We start from the raw sequence: 25,215 nt of genomic DNA, 5'->3' as shown, positions 1-25,215 counted from the left end.
AACTTTAATAAGTAAAAAAAATGAATAGTTTTACTTTAACGAACAATAAAAAAATTTAACTTACAGTAACATAATTTTAAGATGATCTAACTGCAATTATTAATCGAATTTCATCATAAAACTATTGAAATATTATTTAAATGAAAAATGTTATATATAATGGTCTAAAATATACAGAATGTTTAAAAAGTAAGGAAACAGGTCAATCGTTAATGAGAACAATAAAAAACTGTTTCCTTACTTAACACTATACATTTTTTTATAATTCCCTGTTAAATAATGAAAATTTCGTTTATGTCATAACATTAAAAATCGATATTTAACTTATTAAAAGATCATAAATGTCTTGTTCAAAAAATAAAAAATGTTTGACACAATAATTATATTATTTGATAAAATGGTTCTTTGTCGAAGAAAAAGTGGTGATGTGTTATATATTGAAACAAATTTAAATGTTATATAAGTACTGACTATTTAAATATTTGAAACTCTCATTGTTCAACAGTTTAATTATTAACCGTTTTTTACAAATTTATAGCGGAAAAGGCTAATATGTATTATGTGTATAATTATATAAAGTAGGTACTTGGCTAACATGCGGAAAATGTGTATGAGGAGAAATGAAGGGGAGAATACGTTCGGTTTATAACCACAACACTATAAAGCGAATACAGATACCTTTTAAAACACAGATAATTTATCTTTTGTGTCATTGAGCTAAAATGTTTTTTTAACACATGGAATTTTTCGTTAATTTTTTGAATCATTAATTGCTTTTTCATTTGAAACAAAATAATACTCTGACAATGTTGTATAAAGTGCTTAATGTATAACACACTAAAAAATTATCTAGTAATTCACTTGATAATAATAATTATTGTAATAATAATTATAATAATGTATAATTCAATTATTGAAATATAATTATTTTACTTCAAAACCAAAACATAGAACTTTTAAAGTTTATAGTCAAAACCTGAGAACTATCCACAAACTCATATTTGTAATATTAAATGTGATCTGGTAGACATGGGCCATTTGGCACACAATATCACTAATGCTCTAATAAAAAAAAAGGAATGGTTAGAAAAAAAAACAAAAAACGTTGAATTGACGCATATAAATCTACTATTGTTTTTTGTGGAATTAAAACCGCAGACTAACAATAAAAATATTTATCATGTAGAACAATTATGCCGACACAAAGATTGAGTTGAAAATCTAAAAAAGAAGAAAAAACAAGTCCCGCAGTACAAAAGTCCTTTAATCATACACAAAATTACTGCGCTGTACTTAAGTGTAGCAAAAAACATAAGTATATAGATTGTCCTAAGTCTAAGAAAAATAAAGTAAAGTATGCTACTTGTGACGAAAGTAATAATTAGAAAGTCACAACTAACAGAAAAGTCTATAATACCAACCAGCCTATAATGTGGCAGAGTTAAAAGCTAATCCATTAAAAATGACTGCTGTTCAACGTGTGCAGTGAAATAAACTAATTAAGTTTAGCTTGTGTAAAATGTTGATTAAGACCAAATGTCGTTTCAATTAAACATTTTGAAAAGAAAAAAAGAATTGTTAAAATGTATATCTTGCCTAAGCAATATTAATTGTTTATAACGAAGTAATAATGGTTTTCATATTAACATATTATGTCACTATACTGTTGTAATAGGCCCTTTACATAAAAACACAATTTCTTTCTCTTCCTTTTCATCTCTCAGCACAAACAAAGATTCTATCCTATTACACAATACTTTTCACAACATATACTATACACAATCAATATTTTCTGTGCTTAATCACAGCCAAACACATAGTTGACACAATCACGTATTGATAGGCATCCGCTCTTCTTTTTCACCGCACGTGCACTGTTCGACAATCAAATGTTTCTATTTATTATTTTCAGTTAAAGGACGATTTTTCATTGTATAAACAAAATTATGAAATTCCTAAAAAAATGTGAAGCAAATGAAAGCCGGACGAGGAATATGTGCGTCTCTGGAAGGGGTTACAAGAAGGACTCCAGGAGAGACCCAGAGATGGACCTGTTTCAATCGAACTCTAAGACGTCGCATTCATCTTCTGGTTCTCGCGAGCTACCTTAATTTAACACCGCAGAATAATTATAAATATATTTATCAATATATAAGCTTGTGTTTATTAACTAAGAATAATATCTCTCCGTAACATTCACGTGATGTAATTACCTTCTAATTATCACAATTATTTTGTATAATCATATGTGAAGTTATATTAATTATATTATTTTATCATCAACTATTTGGATTTTCGTTCTTTTTATCAATATTTTACATGCCTAAAGGATAACTAAAAGCTCAGGTAAGAACATTCAAACATAGCTGGCAAATTAATATTAACAAACATAGACCCTTGAACAGCACGCTCCCAGTAAAATAACAAGAATAGTTATTATATTCGATACCCCATTCCCCCTTTACTATTTTTTTTGGTTTACGACAATACCCTATAAATAAACAAAGGCACAATTTCGGTAATTTTTTTTTTTTTTGGAGAAGGTCATTAGATTAAATTTGACTAAGAAATTTTTTCTTCAAAACTTCAAATTTTGTAGTGAAATATTTACTTAAAAAAAGTCCGAAAATCATACAGTTATTATAAAACAATTATTATAATCATTCTCTATATTGTTTTACTTAATACTATTATAATTTTTAAGAAAAACGTTTAATTTCCTCAAAATATATTTTAATGGTACATATGATATATAGAAAACTACTTTTTGTTTTATAAAAACATTAAAAGTAAAAAGTACAGTTTATTTAAGAGCTGGAAGTCTACAATAAATTATAAACGACCTCAGTGTTCGTTGACACCAACTGGGTATCTTAATTTTAAGATCATCATATTCTACTTTCATATACAATATTTTTAATATTATGAGTAAAATAAACGTACCAAGTAAAATATTACACTTGAAAAACTTCTTTAAGAAAATAGTTGCTCAAAATAATTTTGCTTCTAATTAAAGCTTTTTACAATTCGAGTGAAATACAAAAAATAAATAAAAATATGAAATGATAATATGCATAGCCAAAGAGAAATAACAATTAATTTTAATAAAGTTTATTTATTAACTCCCAATAAAACCATTTTATTATAAAGAAAAAAATGATTGATTAATTTTTAATTATATTGAATAAAATGTAAAATTTTGTTTAACTTTAATAAATTTAGTTTTAAAACATGATAATTTTTAGTTATTGAATTTATAAAACTATTTATTATGTGACAAAATATATCATTATACCAATAATTTCATTTATTGTGGATATAAAGAAAAATTATTGGTCTAACAAAAATGATTTTATCATTAATTGATAATGTATTTACAATTATTTTATAATATAATTATTATTTTAAAAATGTTCTTATTAAGGTTGATTAATTCAATAATTTCTTATGAATTAAAAATATATTTATTATTACCACAATTTATATTTGAATCGTAAATTCTTTGTCATGAGAATAAAATTATTATTTATCTAAATAATACATCTAATAATTACATAATTAATAAACTAAATTATTTTTTAAAAATTAAATTCTATGATTATAACAAATTATAATTTAATTGTATACCAAAATATGTATTAAACTGTTATAAAGCTTCTTTCATTGTTGAACTCTGAAAACAATTTATTCTGTAAATTCTTACACATATAAGAACAGCAAAATAGAATAAAATGAATTATTCATAAGGTTTTTTGTTTACATAAATAACAATATTAAGACCTTTCTTTAAAATATAAAATACACTTTTTACTATGTCTGGCTATTTTGTTTAAGCTGGTAACTTAAAGATTGTATGGTATATATTATTGAAATCGATTATAATAACATATTTATAAGAATCAATAATAAAAGTTAAAATCAAAAATTTTAATTATCCTCATTTGAAGAATAATAAAACCCACTTTAAATAATTTTGTTTTATAATTAAATTGTTTATATAAAGCTTTTCTGACCTACTAAAATGATAAAAACTGCATTAACTTTGAATTATTATTAACTACAACGATTATTTGGCTCATTACAAAGGATTTCAACAATTATTTTAATATCAAGTTTTTTTTCTACTATCTCATTTAAAAAAAACTTAAAAGGTCATAATAATCAACAGGCTACGCGTAAATAAAAATAACACAAAAAAAAAATGTAGTGTAGCTGTTATTTCAAAAAGCTAAATGTTAAAACAAATATAGTATACATATTTGATTAATCGAAAAAACTAAAACGTTAAATTAAACTTCACTGGTGTTCATTAAAAGAGAGAATAAATTATAATTTAAATGGAGCTTTTTTCAAGAGGGTTTAAATCATGAAAAGACTTTTGTACATTTCTTTTTTAATATTACTCGATGTTAACTTAACAAATTTTATTTTTATCATCAGTTATTTAAAATAATATTAATATAATTACTGAAAGGGGATTTTTTTAAATTCTATTGTATTCGTCTATTAAAATTTTAATATTTTTGTTCCATTATTTAAATCAAAAATGACTTAATCGAAATAAATTTAATTTAGAACTTGTTATAAATTAATGAAATCATTAAAATCTATTAGAATATAAATTATTTATATCACATTATTTTTATTAGATTTTTTGAAAATGTATACAATTTGACATTCGTAAGAAATACTTTTGTTGATTTCACTAATATTAAGATTGAAAATTGGAGGTTTTCATAAATAAATTATAACACGTGTATTTTTATGTAATAGTTTACATTTACTTGACATAAGAAACAAAACTGCGCTTCAAATAAGAGGTAGAATAGACGAGGAAATGTGCGCGCGTGGACAGCCGACGGCAATGTTGGTGGCAGAATATTTTATTTATAATATCAGAGCAAAGAATACGTGGGCTGAGGATTAAATATTAAATACAGATTATTCAGTTGGGAATTGGAAAGTCCATAAAATATTGAAAATTAAATTACCAACGGCTGCATTGGCTTCGTAGTTATGTGGACGTTTCGAAGGCAGAGGTTGAATAGTCAATGGTAACTGTAAAATGAGAGTGGTAAGAAGAAGAGTCTATGCTAACATTAGAATGTAAAAGTTATGCATAAAGAACCTCTGCGCATTTTAGTGAAAAAAATAGTTCATTAAAGTGTTAGTAAGTACATTTGAGTCATCCTTATAAAGTTTGTTTTTAAATTCTTTATTGGATAAAATTTATTCAATAAGAAACGTATTATTAATTGATTCTAAATTATTTAAATATTAGTATACATTTGTTTAATATTCTTTATTTCTCTGTTTATGCATTAAATATAATATTTATACACAAAAATTATATGTGCATACATTTGTTTTAAAAACAGGATAACAGAAAAGCTGGTGCACATAGTTCATTCGAGCTTTGTTGCGTTGGTACAGTTCTGTTCAATCGAGTTATACAATTTTCTTTATGAATATATTACAAAGGGGAAAACGGATTTTGTAATCGAAAAACTAATCAATATATACAATGTCTACACATTTTCTGCAAAGTAAATTTTAAACATTTTGATTTTAAATAGACCGACATTCGAATTGAATGACCGGACATGGTATACGATTTGCAATTATAAATTTGTTAGTGTTATATTGAGTAAAAAGAAGTAATCTATTTATCAAGTTAGGTAATCATGTGTATATATTACTAATGTTTAAGATGTATATGATCACAAAAATGTGATACTAAATGATGTGAGGGCCTACAAAGAGCCAGATTAGACTCTTTGTCTAGAGTTTTTTCAATTATAAATTCGACTGTTGGTTTTTCGAATATATATAATCATAAGTTTGAGTTATTTAACTTTAACCGAACTTTACTTGAAATGTGTTTTTTGATTATACAGGGCTATATATTAAGAACAAGACGCCCTTTCTCGGAAACATGAAAATTTCAAGTATATGAATAGGAAAATATTGTTTTATTCAGAAAACTCATCAATAATATGTAGTTAATTTTTTTTCATCTCTCCAGGGATGAAAAACTTAAGCTTATTTTAGTTTGGTGATAAAAAAGAAACATTTCGCAAAAGGTATTGAATTAAATAAAATTAATTTAATTTATGAATCCAAAGAATAGGAACAATATTTGCAGTCGTGTTACTCACCTTTTAAACTTATTGGGAAACCGTTAAGTTTTTAAAATTATTTATTCTTATATACGACGAAAAACGTCGAGCTGTATTAAGGCTATATTTTTCACAATAATTTAATGATTTTAATTAAAACAATGAAATTTTATTTTACAGGTAATTACTTCAAAAAAAACTATTTCAAAAGAATTTTACTCAACCAAACGAATTTCAACTTATCGATCACTTTAGTAAAACTTCTTTATTCTAAGTTATAAATTAATGCTAAATAATTGTTTTTATGAGGAATGTAACCTTAAGGACGTATTTTCAATAGATGGTTCTAATATAAAATAATACAAGTCATTTTTTGTGTGTAAAAATTATAAAAATAATATTATGTTTTTATTAGTTTTGTTGATATAAAAAAAAAATCAATGATAACTTTTAAAGTTTTTATTATTATTGTCTATATTTTTATTATTTTAAAAGTAAAAAAAAAAATATTTAATTCATCTTGAAAAGTATGATTTTTTTTTTCATGTTACTTCTTATATAAATATAATTGTTCGAATAAATTAATAACCACTGATTTTAAATGGTTTATGACTTTAACATCAATTATATATATCGATAATGACATATTTAAGAAGAGTATCAGGAGATGCTGTTAACTCCCTTGAAATAATCTTTTTTAATTATTGTATGACGACTAAAAAGATTTAATTTATACATTAACTAGCATGTTAAAAATTAACTTTATAGATTTGCCAAGTAAATTTTAAAATATATTTGTATGTAGAATTCGCTCCGAATCCACTTTTTTCAATTAAGCAGGTAACAATATATTTGGAATATTCATTTAAAAAATATTCAAAAATTCTTTTAGCGTACAATCATCTATTACCATAAACTAGAACAATATTTTTATCAATATTATATAAAAGTCAAGCATTAAAAGGTTTATTTCATACTTTTAATAGTTTTTGAAATTTCATCTTTTGTATTTTCATCTACTACATGTAATTTGATAAAAATATTTTTATTATTAATTTTTTACAAAAAAAAAAATGAATATATTTTAAATTGATTAAAAATAAAACAACAAATAGCATAAAAATATAATATAATATATTTTGTGAATTACGAAAGATTAATAATAGTAATTATAGTATTTTACAATGAGATATTTGAATTTAAATTCTATTGTAAGCGCAATAAATGACGTTTGTAAATCGTTTTATAATTTTGAAAATTATTATTTAAGCAAAATTTGTTCATAAAATGTTAGGTTGTAAAAATCTAAATTTAAAATGTTCAAAATAATATAAAAATCTGTAGCTATTTTATAGAAGCCGATATATCACTTTCTTAATTATTCAAGAGAACAAATACAAGTAATACGTTTCAATGGCAAATTGTAGATATTAAAATTTTTGAAGCGCATAAAACAAACTTAACTTTTTTACACATGAAATATAACATTCATCCTCTATTTAATTTAAAAATGTTGACATAAATTCTTGGACATAAGATATACAATGAATAGCATACTTTGAAGTTTTGTATAGGGGACCAGATATTTTTTTAGAACACAGAGTATTGGGCAGATTCACCCCTACACAAATGAAATTATTTTCAATCTCTAACGTGTAGGCTTGAGGGTAAATGAATATTTTAATTATAGTCTACATACACGCTATAGAATTTAATGAAATATGGAACTTAACATAGCTCCTCTATTAAAATTAACTTTATTTGTGCACATGAAATANGTGTTTTTATTCAAAGTTTAAAATATCGTAAGCTACCGATCAATGATAGACATACATAAATAGTAGAGTAACCTGGTGTAAAAGTGTGCTCATTTTTCATTTATCGCACATAATTTGTAGTATATGGTAGCTATAAATAATATTTTTTTTTAAGCTATACAAAATATTAAAAAATACAAATTAAGTATTTATAGTGAGCTCTATTAAATGAGTAGTGCAATGACATAAAATTATAAATAAAAGTGTATTCTAAGCCCATTGACGGGATAACAGTCCAATTAGTATCGAGTAAGATTTAACGAGCAAATAAATAAATTCATAACTAGGTATTTTTTATGCAAAATAACAAAATAATCATACAGTTTAGTAATTTAACAATACAATATCATGATATGTAATTATAATAAAGAAAAAAGAATTAACTATTTAAGAAAACACTTATTTTTTTTTTTAAATATTTTTCAATAAATAAGATGATTATATTAACTACTAAGATGACGTATTTTTTTAGAGCAACGTTGGACTTTAACCCCAAATCAAAATTTTTTATCACATTACATAAATAAAATTGTGTGTCTTCTTATTTCTTCTTTTTCCTCAACCTAATCCTAATTACTTGGAGTCGGCCACCTTTATCCTAAACTTCCACTTGACACGATCTCCCACATCATCAACGCTCACATCAGTTGTCCTCATATCACATTCAATAGCATCCCTCCTTCTCGTTTTTTGTCTTTCTCTACCTCTTCTTCCTTCAACATTCATTCCTATAACTGTTCTTATAACTTCCGATTCCTCACTCATTCATCATAATTAAAATTAAAAATATTAAAACTCAAGTTATTTCCTCTATACATTAGAATATTCCTAAGAGAGTAATTAATAATCGTTTTATTAGTGTTTTAAATTCTTGAATGACATAAAGTTCTATTATAATCTGAATGTAACATGGTCTTAATAGCATAGAAAATTAATTAATAATTTACTAATTTACTTTTAAAGTTAAAATATCTATTTAATAATAAAATGATGGGATCAATATACTTGATCTACATTACTGGTAAGAATTGTCTAATAAAAAATTTGAGATTGAGAAAGATATCAGATAAAAGTTATTTCAGAGTTGTTTTGTCACAATGGATGCAATTTGAAAAAAAAATTCAAGAAGACTACATTCGTAATCATTTTCCAAAAGCCGATTTTTTAACCTTCAACAATTTTTCGGAAGATAAAAACGAATTATAAATTTAAATGGCATAATACAAAAAATTACATTTTTTACAACTTTTCTTCCCTAAACATTCATTTCTATAATTGTTCTTAAAACTTTCGGTTTCTCTCTCTTCATAACATAACTAAAAATAGTCTATGTTATAATAAAATCCAAATCCTATTAAATTATTTTATGAACTTAAAATAGTATTTTAAAAGGTAAATTGTAATATAAAAACACTAGACTCTGCACCAGACTAGGTACCCTTTGGGCCTCGTATAATATTATTACTTTAGTAGACAAAAAAGTAAATATAATAAAAGACTTACTAATTAAAAATATATGTTTGAAAAATTAATAAGTTTAAAGATATGCACGACGTTTAAATGATAAAAGTAGAGTCGGCTTAATTAATTAAAAAATTTGAGTTAAGTAGAACTTAAAAATGGAAAATATATTCATACTTTACTTCAGAATAGCTGTATATTTTTCTGTTTATAGTTATCCAAATTTTACATCTCGTATAAATTAAAAATCTTAAATANAGTTATCCAAATTTTACATCTCTTATAAATTAAAAATCTTAAATAAATCAGTATATAAAGACTTTTAACCAATTCTCATGTAATAAAACTTATTTAAAAAACAAATATTCTTTCAATTAACAACTTGAAATATTTAGCAGTAAATTTAAACAAAATTAATTTAATTTTTCGAACAAAATGAATCCAAAATATTAGTTATAGGAAAAGGCAAGTTATTTTTTATAAAATTAAATGGTTTAAAAAATAAATATTACTAAATNATATAATAAAAGACTTACTAATTAAAAATATATGTTTGAAAAATTAATAAGTTTAAAGATATGCACGACGTTTAAATGATAAAAGTAGAGTCGGCTTAATTAATTAAAAAATTTGAGTTAAGTAGAACTTAAAAATGGAAAATATATTCATACTTTACTTCAGAATAGCTGTATATTTTTCTGTTTATAGTTATCCAAATTTTACATCTCTTATAAATTAAAAATCTTAAATAAATCAGTATATAAAGACTTTTAACCAATTCTCATGTAATAAAACTTATTTAAAAAACAAATATTCTTTCAATTAACAACTCGAAATATTTAGCAGTAAATTTAACCAAAATTAATTTAATTTTTCGAACAAAATGAATCCAAAATAATAGTTATAGGAAAAGGCCAGTNGGTTCTATTCTTTTGTTGTAACCTATACAATAAACTACGGCTCACGCCATTTAGAAACCTCGTGTCGTCTAAGTTCTTTAATAACAACCTCTATCAAAATCAAATAAAGTTTCTCACAATTTATTTGGAAGGAATTTAAAAAGAGCGCACTAGGCCCTTCGGGCTGTCTTTACAGGTCACTGATTCCAATAGGAGTACCTGGCTACGCCAGGCACAATATGTAATGTGTACAATAAATATAACTCCAAAAGCAGATTTATAGAAAATTAGTCTCCCTTAAAATTGATTAATAATTTTAAAAATTTGTAATATGACTACAAAATACTTAGACGTGTTCACAATTATACTTCATAATAAACTCTTCTTCTTCTTCATCGCCTTAATCCCAACTACTTGAGATCGACCACCCTTATCCTAAACTTCCACTTGACACAATCTCCCATATCATCTACGCTCATATCAGCTGTCCTCATAGCGCATTCGATAGCATCCTTCCATCACTTTTTTGGTCTTCCTCTACCTTTTCTTCCTTGAACATTCATTTCTATAACTGTTCTTACAGCTTTAGATTCTTCTCACCTCATAACATGACCAAATCATCTAAGTCTATTTTCTTTCAACTTATCCATGATTGATTTTACACCTATATTTCCTCTTATATGCTCATTCCTTATACTATCTTTTCTAGTCACTACACTCATCCATCTAAGCATTCTCCTCTCTGCTACATATATCCTCTGCTCTTTTCTCTTGTCAATCGCCCAATACCCTGAACCATACACCATAGCTGGCCTCACTACAGTCTTGTAGAATTTATCTTTAAGGCTCATTAGAATTCTTTTATCGCATAAGACACCAGACGCTTGTCTCCACTTCAACCACCAGCACTTAATTCTGTGTCTTACATCCTCGTCCATACCACCGCTCTTTTGCACAACTATAATTGTGCAAAAATAACTACAAATATAACACACTCCTACTCTTACCCGAAAACCTTCTGTTACTCCTCCTACGCTTTTTACCCTGGTATAAGTGCCATCATACATATCTTCTATTATATTAATGTACCTTTTCGGGACTCCTTTTCTCACTATTGCCCACTTTAAAACCTCCCTCGGTACTCTATTATACGCTTTCTCCAAATCTATAAATACCATACACAGCATTTTATCTTTTCCCTAAACTTTCCTGTTTGTTGTCTTACACAAAATACTGGCTCCATTTTTGACTTACCAGGCATAAATCCAAACTGGTTTTTAGATACCGATGTCTCTTTTCTTATTCTCTAATCTGTTACCTTTTCCCAAATTTTCATACTATGACTCATAAGCTTTATGCCACTATAATTTCCACACTCCTGTATATAACCTTTACCTTTAAATATCAGCACCACAATACTATTCCTCTAATAATTTGGAATTTTCCCTTCTAATAAGATTTTATTTAAAAGTTCCTTCAACCACCTTATGCCAACACCGACTAATATTTTCCATACTTCTACTAGCACTTCATCTGATCCTACTGCTTTATTCTTATACATTGATGCCATAACCTCCCATACCTTTTTCTCACTAATTAAATCTACCAATCCCTCATTCCACGATATAACCTCAAATGTCTCTTTGGAATACTCCTCATTCAGTCACTTTTCAAAATACTCTTTTCGTCTTTGTTCACATCATCATCACCCGAGAGTACCCTATTATCAGTACTTTGTATACACCTTTTATACACACTTGGCTTATTTGCACAAACGTTTATACTGTATTCAATCGTCTCTCTTTTTGATCTTCTGTCATTGAATTGCTTTTTCTTACTTTCTATAATTTTTTTAACGTCCTCATTCCACCACCAGGTTTCTTTTTTCCTGGCGCTCTAATCCTACTCTCACCAACAATCCCCTTTGCTGTATTCTTTACACAACTAGCAAATTTATTCCACATATCATTTATGTCTCCCTTGACATTCCACACTGCCCTCTTTTTTACGGTCTTGACAAACTCTTTTTCATTTTCCCCTTTCAATTTCCACCATCGGATTTTCGATTTTTCTCTTGTGTTCCTTCTGTTTTTGTATATTCTCTTCTCGGTACACGACAACTCTATTACCATCAGTCTATGCTGTGTAGTTACACTCTCATCTGGTATAACTTAATAATCCTTTACTCGCTTTACGCTCTCTCTCTTTCGCATTAAATAATCAATCTGTGACCTTCCACTCTTATACGTTATATAATGTTCATCCCTCTTTCTAAAATAAGTATTAACCACGGCAATATCATACGATACTACGAAATCCGGGATTCTTTCTCCAGCCTCATTCTTTCCACTAAAACCATACCCTCCATGTACTCTTTCATATCCTCTCCTCTCATTACCTACATGCCCATTCATATCTCCACCTATCACCGCATCCTCATTGCCAGGTAGCCCTTGCATCACCTCATCAATCTCTCTCCAAAACACTGCCTTGTCTATTTCATCACATCCTATTTTTGCAGTGCATAGGAACTTATTACATTCAGCACTTTTTCCTAGAATATCAATTTTACGACCATACTTCTGTCACTTTTCCTAGCTACGTCTACTACTTTTCTTTTCATTTTTTCACCCATTATTATCCCTACACCATTTTTCGTACTAGACTTACCTTAGTATATTATTTTATAACCCTCACCTATTTCCTTCGATTTCTCTCTTTTCCACATAGTTTCCTACACATAACAAATGTTAACTTTTCTCCTCTTCAATACTTCTTCTGATTCTCCACTTCTACTAGTTAATGTTCCAACATTCCAAGTACCTATTCATACTTTGTATCAATCTTTCTCCCTTATACACGAGAGTTAAGTAGTGTTGTCTCTACACTGTTGACACTACAATTGTTGGGTATACCTGTATACATGACTGGTGAAACAGCTACCACACAAGTTGTCCGGCTGGTATCAAACACTTTATTCCTGAGGTATTCTCCGTTTTTAACTACTCTATTCCCTCTTACCTATTGTCTCTACGTAAAATTGAGTGGGACAATTCGCCTAAATTTTGTTCAGGACACCTCATACTATTTGACAAAAATTTTATGTTGGCTGTCGACCTGACGCAACCTCATTAGTCGCCTCTTACGACTGGCAAAGGAACCGTGGAAATATTCTTATCCCCCATCCACAGGTAAAATACTTTATAATAAACTACTAATTATTATTCAAAATAAAATTTAGACAAAATAATAGATAAATATTATTAAACTATGCATATGGACTTAAAAAAAACTCATAACTCGGTCGAAATACAGATTTCAACAAAATTTTAAAGTAATTTTGGAATGTCCTTGGGCAGGTCTGGTAAAAATTTCAGGATTTATATCGTAAAACGCTGGCGGCAATAGGCGTTTTTGATAATATTTTTAAACGCTCACGGTGTGCCAATAATGTTTTTTCATCGTAAATATTTTTCCCTGAAAAATGTTGTCGAGCACTTTCAATTAAAAATAAGTCAGACATTGTTAATTTATTTTTCCAGAATTTGCTAATTTTTCAATGTTATATTGTATGATAAGATGACAATTTTTTTATAATCTATAAAATGTATTGAATGTTATTACAATGTATTTATAACGACTAAAATAAACTAAGATTTTATATTCATCGACCATTAGTTCATAACTAAAATTTAATTAATTATTTCAATATTGTACTCTTACTCCAGTTTATTCTAAACATATCATTTGTATCTTCCATTGCATTAAAATCAAATTATGGTTTCTAATTTTATTAATTATGTAATAATTAATTATGTACAAATATTATATATAGTCCACGTTTTAAATTCAATTTTCCAAAATCTACAGTAAATAAAGTATTTGTGAATTATGTTCATAATATTAAACTGAGTACTTATGACCCCGTGTAACGATAATGGTTTCTATTATTTTTATAAAATTACAATTTATATTTTTTTTAAAATTCCATAAATATGAAACAGTTTTATTCAGTTATTAAATGAAGTAAAAATAATAAATTTCTCCATTATTAAAACATGATTTTTAATATGTAGTTGGAATAATGTGAATTCGAGCTATATTTTTTAATTGTAAGTTTAAACTCGTTCAATATAAGGGACTAGAACCTGGCACTTAAAAACTGTCATACTTGTCAAGTGTAAATCGTCTGTTTTGATTTATAATAATAATGTAGAAGCATAGCAGACATCTTAGATGACATTTATTTGATTAATGTGAAGACGAGATAAAGCGTTCATATAAAATACATATAATAAATATTCATAAAAATGAATATTTAAAAATTTTTCAAAATTACTTGGAAATACTAAGATTTTGTTAATAAAACTTACCATTATTATTGTTATAAGTATAATGATATTATTAACTTTTGTTGACACAAGAATAATCACAACATTAATTAAAACACTTCTATATATTTCATCTTATAAACAAAAGTTATAAACTTTTGAAACAGAAAATAAATTAAACATATACGTATATAGTGTTCTACATTAAATCCAATCATCATTCGTATACGACTAATGGAGATGTGATGAATGAACACAAGACAATTAAAAGCTTGATGCACGCGTGCATTAGTTATTAAATTAAATATATTAAATCGTTTATCGAGCATAAACATTTTCTTTTAAAATATAAAGTATATTTCTTTATTATTAACTTTTTTTATATTTTTTAACGATAAAATGATTTGAATACCATTTGAACTATCAAAACTGGACCTACTGTGTGACTGATATTTCTGAAAAGTTTTTGTTGAGTCAAGTAAAGGATTTTTATATAAAAACTTTAATTTTTTTAATTTTTATCGATATTTACTAATTACAAAAACACAAATTTCATTGAAAATTTTTCAAAAAATAAAATACTAACACTTTTACGTTGACATATATACATTACAACTAGAAAGCTTTAAGATTTGAAATATTATACTGACTAGATAAGTAAGATTACTAGTTTGGGATTAAAAAATAAATTGCATGCAATTTTTATCATATTGCAGCACTTAAGTTGATACTGAAAATGAGAAAAATATATATTGAAAGTAATAGGTTTATATTGTGTAAACTTTTTAAAATATAACATCGTGTGTTACATTTAAAATTTTCTAAAAATAATTTGTCTAGTTTTTAGTATAGCGCAAAAATTAAACAAATCTAGAGTTTTTTCATTTTTAGACAATTTTCTAGGAAATTAGTTATTGAAGTGTCAAGTTATCAAAGTATTCTACTGACATAATCAATAAAGAAATTGTATAATTAAAGAATTATTAGCTATGATGTGAATCTGAGAATGTATTGAGTTTGTGTTTTTTCCTGTTTGTTCCCTTTTTCTGAGTTCCTTCTAGAACGACTTTTTTCAATGATATGTTATTAGATCACAAATCAGATCAAGTTAATGCATTAGTGTAAAAATATTGATAATATTCCCTCGTGAATCATGAAAATTCCCAAAAAATTACAATCTTCAAAATTAGTAAATTTTTAAATTTTTTAATATTTCTGCTTAAAGCTGCCAAAAATTTTTGAAATATGGATGGAATTAAAACTATTTGTTTTATAATTACTGTTCATAGGATGGATTCAAAATAGCAACTTCCATTCAAAATGTAAGCTTTTGAAAATGTTCCGGAAAACTAGATACCTTATATGTATCTTTAATTAAGTATAATGTAATACATTACTTGTAAAGTATATACTTTATTTTTAAACAAAAAAATTATCCACATCACTTGTCTTTATGGTGAAAACTCTGCCATATTCGAAAACACTATATTGTGTTAAAACTTCCGTAAAAACATTTATATTTTCACCATTTATTGCTATACCTTTTTCAAAATGTATTGATTAATAAATTTTTTTTTATAGTCATCGTAAAGTATATCTCTTTTATACGACGTACATTTTTAATAATCTGACTCCTTCCCGTTATACCGGAGGTTAAAATTTTAATACATGAGTATTAAAAGTAGATTTTTTTCAACTAAGCTTTTGAAAAAATTCCAGGTAACCTGAAACTTTAAAATATAACATTTTTTAAATAATGTAATATACTTAATTTAGAAAAAAAATTTATAGATTAAAATATACATATAAAATATTTCAAAAATAATATTCTTAGCATAAAAGTTGTGTTAAAAGAATTACTGCGTATATATTTTTAAATGAAAAATATTTTTCGTGAAACAATTTAAAACCTTAAGGTTTGATAAAAGTACTTAATTAGTACTATTATGAATTAATTAAATTATTATTATTAAATAAATCATTGAAACAAAAAAAAATAGTAGATGCATTGTATCTATTGACTTATAACTTATGTGATTACTTGTATGTTTTATGGATTAAACACTTATAGAACCAAATAAAATGAAAAAATGCAAAAAGCACTGGTATTACGAAAAATTATTACATGGTTATCTACAGGAAATTAGTCGAATAATTGTTCTAATGACGTCAAAAATGATATTTTTTATGTGTTTGAAAATGTTTACCTTAAGTACTAGTATAATGTGCATTTTGGATTTTATTTACATGCATTAAAATAAAATCATTTAAAATTTTTCACTTAACTGATTTATTACAATTTAGAGAACTACTGCATATAAGAAGATTTACATATCCTTCTATTTTAAATAAACTTTCGAAATCCGTGATAAATTAATTATTACTTGTTTAATGTACCGCTTTAAAAACTTATTACTTAAAATATAATTTTATTCATACAAATCGAAAAAAACGTGTATACTTCATAATATACTGTGTAAATTTCTTTGTTCTAAAAACTAACCATATTGTTGAATTTCACAAAATTAAAATTTTCTCAAATTGTACAATTCAAAATTAATTAAGCCTTAACTGTAAGAAATTTTAATGCTCAATAAGTTTATCGTATTTTAAAAATCTGTAGATATTAAAAAGAAAAAACATCAAAATGCTGGATTGAAAATTATTAAACGTTTCAATCTCCAAAGAATTAAATGAACACTTTAATCAATCAACTATCAAATTATAAAAGTGTAAAACGATCAGATAAATATGTACATTTTGTTTAAAAGTTTCAAATACAAAGAAACTATATTTTTCGATAAGAAAACAGACTTCTTTTTTTGACTTTCCAATTCAATTCTAAACTTGCATTGCTTATTAAATATACGAAATGTATATTACAAATATTTCTCAATTTATATTCTATTAAAAAAAATTAACATTTAAGTTATATTTTTAGTAATAGATTCATATTTATCCAAGTCGTTTTGGCAATTTTGTTTGTATTTTTTTTTAAATTCAATACAATTAAATATAATAATAAGGCTTTATAATAAAATAAAAATATATTATTTATTGTTTCAGAATATTTAAAATTCTCCGTTTTCCCAATTGGTAGTTATACCAAACAGATTGAAATTGTTTAATTTATTGTTTTAATTCGCCAAAACTTCATACTAGTAAAGTTATGTTCATCACATCTATTATATTCCATATATTATATTCTATTATATTACATTATATTCCAATGATAACGTCAATTTTAAAATATATGAAGAAATCATTTATTCATTGATAGATTTATTTGTAAATATTAAATCAATAAAATTTAATTAAGTCCATCAAAAATATTGTACAAATGTACATTATCAATGAAATCGATTTTTTTTTACTTTATTTGTAATTTATTAAAATTTTATAAATCATCCTAAAATTAGATTTAAATAAATATTTTTATCTTAAAAATCCACATGTTTATTACTAAAAAATATTTCACTGCTTATTTTTATTCTAGTTTTCTTATAAAAATCCTCATGTTTACTAAATAAATCAATATATCTGTATATTAATAAATGTTTTTAAATCTATTCCCATGGTTTCGTGTACAGTAAAATTATGATTTCATAGCAAATAAATATAGAGAAGAAAGGAAGAATTGAAATAAACTTATCAATTCAATTGATAAGTTAATCAATTTTTCCAAAATTTGAAAAAATTACATGTCCTATTTAATCTGTAATATATAAAATCTTATATTTATAAAAAATGACCTTTGTAGGCGAAATTGAAGTTTTTAATAATAAACAAACAATAATAACAAAATATATCCTATATAAATATACACTAAATATTAAAACCAAAACCTATTATGTTGATATTTCTATTAAATACAATGAATTTTATGTATAATATAAAGTATAATTCAAAAAGTTACAATTCTTGCATTATTATTTTAGTTAAATAGTTTCCATTATAGTTCTTAAAAAAATTGATTTATTTAATCTAAGAAATTGTTTTTTTAATTTTGCCTTTTTTGAAATTTAATCATAAATATAACAGCTAAATTCTCTTAAGGTGCAATAGATTATTCTTCTCAAAGAACTTGACCGATGACACATTTACTTAACGACATTATACTTAATAAAATCTATAATTAGAAGTGGTTCGATTAGGGTTTTGGAGTGTCGAATCTCAAATTCAATTACACGAACCCATTAAAAATGTCATTTACTTAATTGATTTATTTGCATATTAATGTAAGTTAAAAGATTTATCGTTTTCTTTATTTTCTAGTATATGAAATTCTGATGAGAGCTTTACTTGAATAAATGAGTGAACTATATTAAAATCGAAATCGCCGACAATATTTTTAACGTATTTTATAAATTCTTCAGTTTTTAAAATTACATGAATAATATTATATGGGGTGTTTAGGTAGAATTTTCTTTTTATCACCTTTTGTAATTCCGATAGAGGATTTTCTATGTTCCATTTCCTTAAACTAGTTAAATCTGAACACTTAAAGTTTTCAATTTGTTTTAATGGTATTTTGTCTATCGAACTCACTACATATTCCATTAAAGCATCTATTTTCTTCACTGTACAAAACCTAAGTGTATTGGTTTCAAATACTTGGTATATTTTGATCATGTCTTTATCTTTTTTCATGTTAAACATTCTTAAAAACTTTGTTAAAGCATCGTGCATGATCTTATTTGATTTTTGTAGAGTAAAAATTTTTTTAGGACTCCATAACCTTGTTTGCGTTAACGAGAACAATTCTTTCAGAGCCATTAAGTGTTTTAAAAGTAGCCGTAACATACATATATGGAACATTTGTATATAATGGTACTGAAATAAACTTAGAGATTTTATTTGTTTACTTAGAATATTTTCAGAGTCTTTAGCTTCATAAAAAAGAATTCGTAAAGTGTTTGAAAATTGTTGTCCAATGACTTCCAATAACCCAAATTCCGCAACTAAGATTCTGATTACATCATCAAAGTTGTTTATTTTTTGATTTAATTGTAGATTTTCTAAAGTAATTAATTCATAGCCTGTGTAATTTATACCATATCCAGAGTTCCAGAAAACTTGATGAGTTATTTTTTTTTTATTTTTAATCATAAGCCAATGTTTGGGATGCATATGTGTAATATTTTTTGCAGAATCATTGATATATCTTTCAATATTTGTCATGTAGGGTAGATTTTTTTTGGAGTAGCCAGTCAAATGCGCTGTATATGCTTTCATTGAATTTTCAAGGATTTCATAAACAATATCATGAATTTTTAAAATTTCAATGTTGTTCTCTAGATAGTCTTGATCTTTATATAATGCTGATTTCATAATAAATTGGTGCACTCGGTTAGTGTACATATAGAATATCCACATTAGATCACAACCCGAATTTAAAAATCGATGGTTATGCATAGTTGCTAACATTTTAGCAGCTTCGTATACAAACGAAAAATCATCAAGTGATGTTAATATTATTTCATCTTTATTATTTAAGAAATACTTCAGTAATTGCATGTAAATCATTGAAGTTATTATGTAGCTACACTTGACTTCTGTGTATGTACGTCTAATTTCCCTTAAGAGTTGATGGTCAAACATATTTTTGGTTTCTTCTAGGTCACTGACAAAATATTCTCTTTCCAAATTGTGCGAATTTATGTAACCTTCAACTATTTCGCTTCGATTATCATCAGATGTTAAGTAGCTGGGATCCAGTGACCCATTAACACAATAGTAAACGATTATTTTTATAAAAACCAATATCGAAAACATCTTTTTTATAGACTTCATTAGTGAATTCTTTAAAAACTATATCTTAAAATCAATTAATTCGAATAAAAATTATAACGTAATCAATTTAACTTTTAACTTTGCCACAAAATTTTTTTAAATAAAAAACTGACTGATTAGACAGAATTTTTTTCATACGCAACATATTTATACCACATTGCCACAAGAAAACAGTTTTCTTCGTAGCTTTTTTCAAGTGTTGAGTCAACATAATTTATTGTTTTTAAACACAATAATACTTAGATATTACAATGTCGTTTAATACTTAAAATTTTTATTAATTTTCTTAAATAAATATCAAATATCCAGTGGTTTTAAACTGAAAAATAAATTAATATAAACAATAGAAATGTACTGATTACATTTTAATATAATAATTCAATTTAAATATACATTGGAACTAATGGAATTGTATGCACCATATCAACGTTAAATTAAACATTTTAGATGTGTATCAATGACGATAGTTAAAGAAAATATCAGGCTCTTTCTACGTGATAAATAAATGTCTAGAAATATCACTACATTTCATATTAGCACTTATAAAGAACAATGGGACGGTGTAGCCGAGTCGGTAACGCGGCAGTGCTTGACGCTCACTGGCCTCGGGTTCCAAACTCGGTCACGGGAGGCTTCATTTGCCCAGCGAGAGATCAATTCGGTAATTGGAGTCGTCATCCCATTCTCCGGTGACGGACCAACCGCCCTTCCCAGAGTATTAATGGTTGAGAAAACCTTTTCTGTGGGGGAGGTTGCCTTTAATTGGCCTAAAAAGGCAAAAATAAAGTATAATACTTAATGTGATGAATGGAACACATTTTGTAGACCGACAAACGAAGTATGTTATAATAAAAAGCTTTATATTGTATTAATATTTTAATAGATGTATGACGCCTAATGTATAATAAGAAATATCGATGGTTTTGCATGTAAAATTTTTCTGTGTACTTTTTATGTTTTTGCAGAAGTTTCATTTAAAGTTTTTAATCGGCGTAAATATCAATGAAAATAAAACTTTTGAAAAGAATAGTGATATGATATTCTATATTACAATATTTCATGTTCCTTATGGTGTACAAAACGGGTTTGGACTGAAAATGAAAATTTATAGCCTTATTTATTATATACATAAAGGAGCACATAATACATTTATATGGTTAATCATCGTCATTATGTATTACCCTTTGATTACTAGTTAATTTGGTGTAAAATGTCACCCTTTTATATATGCATAAATTTTAGCTTAGCTTAGAAAACAAATAACATTAACACTCGATCAACATTTTCGTTTAACTTTAGATCAAAGAAATGTTTTCAGGAAAATATTCAAACGACGTTTCTAAGTTAATTGGTGTATGTACAAGGGTGCTAATCAACTTCCACTTTAAGCCCTTAATTCGGCTAAGGCGTTGTTGTTAAAACATGGCTTATAATTTTGCTCCGAGTCACACCGAAAAGGTTTCATGGAAGTTAATTTAAATTTAATACTATGCAAAGGCTAACTTGTTTTTCATTCCCCGTGTCAGCTAAACTTTTCAACAATAACAAAGTTTGACTAGATTTATCTTTTTCAATACATTATTCTTATTGTTTATTTACGGCTTGTACTAGGTTATGTTATTTAATCATCAAACCATTATTTTCCGTTTTATTATCTTTAAACAGATATACTTTAAATCTATTTCTACGCATAGTCTGACGTGCTTTAGATAGGGCCGGAGGGATAACTTTGCAAACGACTCTGCACCCTACATAAAGTTAAGGAAATTTACTTCTTTTCAAATAATTTATCTGAAAATAAACTTATATAAAATTAAGTAACTTTTTCATAATCATTTCATTGATACCTTCTTTTCGTAACAACTTATGGCATTTGATTTACATTATACAATTAAATCTTTCGGCATTTAAAATAATTATCCTAAAAATGAACCTGTCACATTTCTATATCTATGTGTCTATTGTATTATTATATTTTCTTACAATTAATTTGAGATGTTACTTAAATTCATTTTAAAACTATCATTCTAATTAGATTTAAATAACTAGATTTTATAATAATAATAAAAAATTACTTTTAATACTTTAATTGTAGTTTTATTGCATTAATTCACACTTTAAAAATTCTAATTCTAAAATTTTATATATTTTTAAATTAAAACCAAAGGAAAAACTTTTCATTTTAAATGAAAAATTTCTGTTTTTTTTTCAAGACTTGTAACTGAGAACTGTTTTATTTTTTAATAATACTCTTTAGTATAAAGCGTGGAAAATGTAATTAAAACCAAATGATGAAGTATCGTATACATTATTTTATTATTAAAGACTCGTTCCTAATAACTTTTTTTGTCTTTAATACCGAAATCTAGTAGTCATAAAGTCATAATTCACTATTAATTTATATATATATATACATATATATATATATATATAAATATCAATTGTCTTTCTACTAATTTCATAATTAATTATTAGTCTTCATAATTTTTTTTTAAATATTAAACAACCAAAAAAATTAATTTAATGTGTTACACAAATCAATTAATAATATTATATGTTTTTTTAATTTTACAACATTTTATGATAATACAATGTATAATTTAAGTCATTAGACATATAAATATATTCATAACTTTTTATTTTTTTATATGTTATTTATTTTTTTCATGCATTACAATTTCACATATGGCCTCAGTGATGCAGTTAAGCACAAAGCAAACATAAACGTAATAAAAAAAATGTCTTCCTTCAAACAAGAGTTGGTTGTTACGAAAACAAAGTACAATCGTTTATAGTATAAAAAAAGACAATGAATGTAGTTCTAAAATCTTTCTGTTAAGTTTAAACTACCACCGTTTTGGTGGTTTAGTAAGCACTTTTGTAATTTGACAACAAATTATTATTTTTATATTGTGGCAGAAAATCTAACATAAGTTAAGTAACTATTAGTGTTAAAACGCCGATACTAAATCACAAAGGATTATAAATTTTCATCATCATATTTATATTAAATGTGTATTTTTTTAATTAAATTAGCTCCTCTCTTATAGCAATGAACTTCACAAAGATACCATCATTTTTAAATATGTGGACAAAACTAAAAATTTGTCGCTTATTTTTTTAAGGAATCCATTTTACTTTTAGATCATAAAAACTTTTTGCTACACAATTTTACAAAGTTCTGTGTAATCTGAACAACTATATGGATCAGAGAATTATTTTAAAGATTTCAAATAAAAAAATAATTTAATTATTTTCAAAAATGTTTGTAATTTTTGATAAGTCAATATTAGAAATAAAATAAGACTAAATCGCTCGTCGGAATGAACATGAGTTTTTACTGTTATATTAATAAGAAACTTGCCTTAAATCAAACCTCTATGTGTAATCATTCTATCTTAGATCGTTGTACGCAGCTGAGAGAAACACGTTTCAATTATCTCACAAAATACCATTAGTTACATAAAAAATATATAAAATTATCTATTTATACTTGAACTTGTATATTATTATTAAAATAATCTTAATCAAAAGTGAACGTTATAATTGTAATAGGTCATGAGCAAAAATCATTTCAATATAGTACTCATATTTTTGACAAAAGTAGTATATATAAATAGCCATAATGATGAGTTCAAATTTTAAAGGAAATATTGATAGAATTTCAAATTTTTGGAAAATCAAAATTATTAGAAAATTTTGCTAATGATAATCTTTTTTATATTAATCATTAATTAAATACAATCAATCAATCACAATAAAATAAAAAAGTGTGAGAGAAAATATTTCTTTTACTTTTATTTTAGTTATTCCAATTAACTATAATATGAATATAAACTGTGCAACAAAATTGCTTAATAATTCATTCATTTTTATTTTATAAAGTTTTTAGTCACAATTATTCCTCATAAGGGTGTCAATTAATTTTTTTTAAACGGCAACATGCATATTTAACTNTTCAAATTTTAAAGGAAATATTGATAGAATTTCAAATTTTTGGAAAATCAAAATTATTAGAAAATTTTGCTAATGATAATCTCTTTTATATTAATCATTAATTAAATACAATCAATCAATCACAATAAAATAAAAAAGTGTGAGAGAAAATATTTCTTTTACTTTTATTTTAGTTATTCCAATTAACTATAATATGAATATAAACTGTGCAACAAAATTGCTTAATAATTCATTCATTTTTATTTTATAAAGTTTTTAGTCACAATTATTCCTCATAAGGGTGTCAATTAATTTTTTTTAAACGGCAACATGCATATTTAACTAGCATATAAAACAAAAAATTATATATTAAGGAAAAAATATCAATATCAATTTTTAACCCATTATTTCGAATTTTAATAACATTTTTGAAGTACTAAGTGGAGGAAAAGCTCCACAGAGTAATGCGTAATGATAAAAGTAACATAAACCACACCTCACCTCCGCTCAATATTTTAAAATAGAAATAACTCTTGAAATTATCGGTCAAAAATTGATATCTTTCATGACATTTTCTTAATTATATCACTATTTAATTTATAAATTAGTTAAATATTTATGTAGTCCTTTAAAAAAATTAATTTGGAACCCTTATAAGATATGAAGTCTGGATTAAAAATCAACTATTGAATAATAATTCGAGAAATATATGAAACTAAAAAATATCAATAAAACATTTCTTAACAATGATTTTTAAAAAAGGTTCCAGACTACCGTTAAGAAGCTTTGTTTCTATTGTGCGTCAAACATCAGACAATATTTTTAAATATTAGACCTTAGAAAGTTAAATTGCATATTG

General features: G+C 25.2%; 1 protein-coding gene and 1 long non-coding RNA gene across 4 annotated transcripts in view; one reads left to right on the top strand and one right to left on the bottom strand.

Moving 5' to 3' along the window:
- LOC126905828 (uncharacterized) overlaps positions 1-25,215 on the bottom strand; it is a 56,229-nt gene that overhangs the window by 24,921 nt on the left and 6,093 nt on the right. The window lies entirely within an intron of this gene.
- Positions 924-6,441, top strand: LOC126905839 (uncharacterized). Of its 2 annotated transcripts, XR_007704118.1 has the most exons (4): positions 924-2,346; positions 4,774-5,170; positions 5,379-6,083; positions 6,300-6,441. It is a non-coding gene; the product is annotated as an uncharacterized LOC126905839 (long non-coding RNA). The 2 variants fall into 2 exon arrangements; XR_007704117.1 differs by having other exon boundaries at positions 4,774-6,083.

This window comes from Daktulosphaira vitifoliae, unplaced genomic scaffold (genome assembly GCF_025091365.1).
Source record: "Daktulosphaira vitifoliae isolate Bord-2020 unplaced genomic scaffold, ASM2509136v1 Scaffold_4, whole genome shotgun sequence".
In the NCBI taxonomy this organism is placed as follows: domain Eukaryota; kingdom Metazoa; phylum Arthropoda; class Insecta; order Hemiptera; family Phylloxeridae; genus Daktulosphaira; species Daktulosphaira vitifoliae.
This window is presented reverse-complemented; position numbering and strand designations above follow the sequence as displayed.